Here is a 6000-nt window from a genome sequence, read left to right as displayed (position 1 = left end):
CTGTCATTTCTCAGCCCAAGTCTCCAATCTATCTATATTCTGCTGGATCCTCCGACAGCCCCCTTCACTATCTGCGACTCCACCAATCTTAGTGTCATCTGCAAACTTGCTAATCACACCAACTGTACATTTCTCCAATCATTTATGTATATCACAAACAACAGTAGTCCCAACATGGATCCCACTGGTCACAGTTCTCCATTTTGAGAAACTCCCTTCCACTACAACTCTCTGTTTCCTGTTGCCTAGCCAGTTCTCTATCCATCGAGCTAGTACACCCTGGACCCCATGCGACTTCACTTTCTCCATCAGCCTACCATGGGGGACCTTAACAAACACCTTACTGAAGTCCATGTATGTGGCATCTACAGCCCTTCCCTCATCAATCAACTTTTTCACTTCCTCAAATAATTCTATCAGGTTGGTAAGACACGACCTTCCCTGTACAAAACCATGCTGCCTATCACTGATAAGCCCATTTTGTTCCAGATGTAAATAGATCCTATCCCTCAGTATCTTCTCCAGCAGCTTGTCCACCACTGATGTCAGGCTCACCGGTCGATAATTACCTCGATTATCCTTGCTGCCCTTCTTAAACAAGGGGACAACATTAGCAATTCTCCAGTCCTCTGGGACCTCACCCGTGTTCAAGGATGCTACAAAGATATCTGTTAAGGCCCCGGCTATTTCCTTTCTTGCTTCCCTCAGTAGCCTGGGATAGATCCCATCTGGACCTGGGGACTTGTTCACCCGAATGCCTTTTAGAATACCCAACACTTCTCCCCTCCTTATGTCGACTTGGCCTAGAGTAATCAAACATCTATACCTAACCTTACCATCCGTCATGTCCCTCTCCTCAGTGAATACTGACGCAAGTTACTAATCAAGAATCTCACTCATTTTCTCTGACTCCTGCATAACTTCCCTCCTTTGTCCTTAAAGGGGAAAAGATACATTTGAACTTGACAGGCAACTTTGTTTTACACAGAGGGTGGTAGGCATATGGAATGAGCTGCCAACATAAGCGGTTGAGGTGGGTACATTAACAACACGTAGAAGGTATTTGGACAAATAGATGGATAGGAAAGGTTTAGAAGGAAATGGGGTTAGCGTGGATGGACATTTTGGTCAGCACAGACCCATTTCGGCTGAAGGGCATGTCTCTGTGTTATGGGACTCAATGACTCTAATGACAAGAATGGGTCTAGTGATGACGAACTTCAGTTCTGATGATAAATTGAAGAAGTTGGGATTGTTTTCCTATGAGAAAAATAGACAAAGAGAAAATGTCATTGGGGTATTCAAAAATCATGAGGGCCTGGCAGAACTGAAATTGAGGGCACAGATTAAAACAATTGGTAAGCAAAATTAAAATAAAGTGATATTGGGATAAACTCTCTCAGGCAGCAAGTAATTCGGGTTTTGAGTACACTGCTTGAGAGTGTGATGGAGGCAGGTAAATTGGGGAAGGTTCCAATACAGTGGTAATGTCACTTATCTAATAATTCAGAGTGTACAACACTGTGGGGACATGGGTTCAAATTCCATTATGGCAGATGATGAAATCTGAATGAAAAGAGAGGTGCAATTAAAAGCCAGTCAAATTGCAACCATGTAACAACCATTATTGACTGAAGTATAAACCTACCTGGCTCACTGATGCCCTTCAGGGAAAGAAATTTGCTCTCTTTACCTGATCTGGCCTACATGTGATTCCAGGTCCATAGTTTTGACTCTTAAATGCCCTCTGAAGTAGCCTTGCAAACACCTGAGTTCCTTGGCAATAAATGCTGGTCCAGCCAATGATGCTTACATCCAATGAACGAAATAAAAAAAATCAAAATATGCAAAACGACATGCATCAAGTGTTAACTGTAAAGGAAGAATATACAGGGTGAGGGTTAGAGTGTAGACTCAATGGGCTGAATGGCAGATATATCAAAGTGTGGAGCTGGATGAACACAGCAGGCCAAGCAGCATCTTAGGAGCACAAAAGCTGACGTTTCAGGCCTAGACACTCATCAGAAAAGGCTGAATGGCATCCTTTTGAGCTGTAACAATCTGTGATCCTCAGGCTTTGAGTTACAGGGGAAGGCTGAATAGGCTGTAGCAATTTTTCCCTGGAGCGTGGAGTCTGAGGGGTGACCTTACAGAGACTTACAAAATCACGAGGGGCATGAATATGATGAATAGTCTATGCATTTTCCGAGGATGGGGAGTCCAAAATTAGAGGGCATAGGTTTGAAAGGTGAGAGGGGAACGATTTAAAAAGGACCCCAAAAGCTAACTTTTTCACGCAGAGGATTCTGCATGTATGAAATGACCGGCCTGAGAAAGTGGTGGAGGCCGGTTATATTACAACATTTAAAGGGCATCTGGAATAAAAGGTATATGAATAGGAAGGGTTTCGAGGCTATGGGCCAAATGCTGGCAAATGGGACCATTAGATATCAGATTAGGATGTCTGGCCAGTGCAGACAATTTGGACCGAAGAGTGTTTCCATGCTGTATAACTCTATAACCAGACAGATCTTTACAGCATTGTAACATGGATATGATGACAAATCATGGGAAAATCAGCAGCAGGGACAGTTATTTAATGAGCTTTTGCTGCAAGAAGAGTAGGATCCACCACCGAATCAGCTACTTGTAAGGAATTTTCAGATAGTTAAGTTTGTTTTTAAGAAGCAGCATCTAAGATGTGACTCATTAATTAATTAGATGGAAAAATAAATGCCCAGAGCAGAGGTCTGAGTGAGAAAGCAAGCTGCTGAATTAAATGACATAAGAATTAGTGTCATGCTTGCAGAGTGAGTGGAAGCACTGCAAATAAATGCCTATTAAATCTTGTGTTTCATGTCTCCAGTATAGGGGTAGCTGCAGTGTGAGCAATAAACACAGCATATTGAAAGAAATACATGTATATCGCTGCTTCATCTGGATAACGTTTGAGGCACCAGACAATGAGATTTGTTTTAAGGCTCAGCCTGATATCACAGAACAAATACTTTTGTTCTGACGTTTCGAGAGTAGCAAAGGTTACGGCTATAAATATCCTGTTTGCACTAGCTACATGTTTAACGCTAAAGTTTTCTGCTGGTTTAGGTATAGAGTCACAGTCTGAATGTTCTTCCATCCTCCAAAGTCAAGGAGAATATGTGGTGGAGTGCGATAGAATGCAGTAAATAGCAGCGCAATGGCAGGATGTTCCCTGGGTTCACTAACAGATATTAGGCAGCAAAGGACCCTCTTTCAAGTATAAGATTAACGTATGGGAGAGCAAAGTGACAAGGAATCCAAGAAGAATGTCTAATGTTTAAAACTACAGAAAAAGCAACAGGAAACACAATTGCCAAAAATCACCATTCTATTTTAAACAAAGCAGATAATATAATATTTTTTCACAATCTACATGGGTATCACAGTTTGTATAATCTGGCCTGCAAATGATGAGCTGAAAGATTATGGTAAAGATGGAAACCATTCTATTTCTGTTAATTACAGTTGAACTAGATCACCAATTTGTGAAACAGTTAGCAATGAAAGATGGAGGCATGAAATTAGAAACAGATACAGTCAGACTAAGTGAATCGATTTACCTGTGGCTAATGGAGTTCAATGTGGGAAAGTATCATATTACCTTGTATCCATGACAAGAATACTTCCAAAATGAAGAGAAACCGGAAACTGGAAGAGCAAAGTCACTCAATGTATGTCCAAAAGACAAATTATTGAGGCACAAAAAATAGTCAAGGCTAATGAAAAGCTGGACTTTAGCTCATGGAATTGAGCTGAATACAAAGCAGACGAGGATACAATTCAGTTGTATATAGCCTTGTTTTACAATTCTCCCCCTTGGTCTCCAACTACGTCTATGACACCACTCATGCCCTCCACCTCCTCCAAAACTTCCAATTCCCCGGTCCCCAACACCTCATTTTCACCGTGGACGTCCAGTCCCTATACACCTGCATCCCCATGCAGATGGCCTCAAGGCCCTTAGCTTTTTCCTGTCCCGCAGGCCCGACCAGTCCCCCTCCACTGACACCCTGATCTGCTTCACCAAACTTGTCCTCACCCTCAACTTCTCTTTCAATTCCTCCCACTTTCTACAGACAAAGGGTGGCCTGCATGGGCAAGGGCCCAAGCTATGCCTGCCTCTTTGTAGATTACATGGAACAATCCATCTTCCGTAGCTACACTGGCCCTAAACCCCACCTCTTCCTCCATTACATTGATGACTGTATCGGCGCTGCCTTGTACTCCCACTAGGAGCTCGAACAGTTCATCCACTTCACCAACACCTTCCACCCCAACCTTAAGTTTACCTGGACCATATCCAACACATCCCTCACCTTCCTGGACCTGTCTTTTCATCTCTGGCAACCACCTGGAAACTGATATCCATTTCAAGCCCACTGAGTCCCACCTAGAATACACCTCCCACTCACCTCCCTGCAAAAATGCCATCCCCTATTTCCAATTCCTTTGCCTCTGCTGCGCCTGCTCCCAGGATGAGGCATTCCACTCTCGTGCATCTCAGATGTCCTTGTTTTTCAAGGACCACAACTTCCCCCCGGCAGTGGCCGAGAACGCCCTTGACTATGTTTCCTGCATTTCTCGCAACACATCCCTCACACCCCGCCCCTGCAATAACAACCAAAACAGAATCCCCCTTGTCCTCACGTACCACCCCCCCCAACCTCCAGATCCAACACATCAGCCTCCGACACTTCCGCCCAAGACATTTTTCCCTCCCCACCTTTATCTGCTTTCCGGAGAGACCACTCTTTCCATGACTCCCTTGTCCGCTCCACACTCCCCTTCAGCCCCACCACACCCGGCACCTTTCCCTGCACCCACAGGAAGTTCTACACTGCCCCGACACCTCCCCCCCTCACCCCAATCCCAGGCCCCAAGAAGACTTTCCACATCAAGCAGATGTTCACCTGCACATCTGCTAATTTGGTATACTGCATCCGCTGTTCCCATTGTGGCCTCCTCTACATTGGGGAAACTAAGCAGAGGCTTGGGGACCGCTTTGCAGAAACCCACACTCGGTTCGCAATAAACAACTGCCCCTCCCAGTCACGAACCATTTCAACTCCCTCTCCCATTCCTCAGACGACATGTCTATCCTGGGCCTCCTGCAATGCCACAACGATGCTGCCCAAAGGTTGCAGGAACAGCAACTGGTATTCTGCTTGGGATCCCTGCAGCCCAATGGTATCAATGTGGACTTCACAAGCTTCAAAATCTCCCCTCCCTCTACCGCATCCCAAAACCAGCCCAGCTTGTCCCCACTTCCCTAACCTGTCCTTCCTGCCACCTATACCCTCCTCCCACCTCAAACCCCACCCCATCTCCTACCTACTAACCTCATCCTGCCCCTTTGACCTGTCCATCCTCCCTGGGCTGACCTATCTCCTCCCTAACCCGCTACTTACACTCACCTTTACTGGTCCATCCCCACCTCTTTGACCTGTCTGTCTCCTCTCCACCTATCTTCTCCTCTATCCATCTTCGATCCGCCTCATCTTCTCTCCCTATATATTTCAGAACCCCCTTCCCCTCCCCCATTTCTTAAAAAGGGTCTAGGCCCGAAGCATCAGCCTTCCTGCTCCTCTGATGCTGTCTGGCCTGCTGTGTTCATCCAGCTCCACACCTTGTTATCTCTTGTTTTACAATGATAAGGTTTGTTTCAGAAGTTCCGTTTGAAAATAATCAATCCTTTCAAACTCCAGTGATAAGAAATCATTATGAATTTCCAAGGAACAAGTGAACTGAACTCTGACAGCAGGTAAAACAAGTCAAGTTAAAGAAGCAGGTTACAAGTTTTATATGAAAAGTTATCTAAGTTTTTCCTTTTGTCCAAGCAAGGTGTTAAGGTGTTCACTTGTTCATATGTTCAGTGTAACTAAGTTAAAATTTAGAAATCTCATTTTGGAGATGTATTTTCCGCAGCAATGTTCAGGAAATAAATTTGCATTTTAATGTTAC

This window comes from Stegostoma tigrinum, chromosome 36 (genome assembly GCF_030684315.1).
Source record: "Stegostoma tigrinum isolate sSteTig4 chromosome 36, sSteTig4.hap1, whole genome shotgun sequence".
Taxonomy (NCBI): Eukaryota; Metazoa; Chordata; class Chondrichthyes; order Orectolobiformes; family Stegostomatidae; genus Stegostoma; species Stegostoma tigrinum.
The sequence above is the reverse complement of the archived record's forward strand: the minus strand, read 5'-3'. Positions refer to the sequence as shown.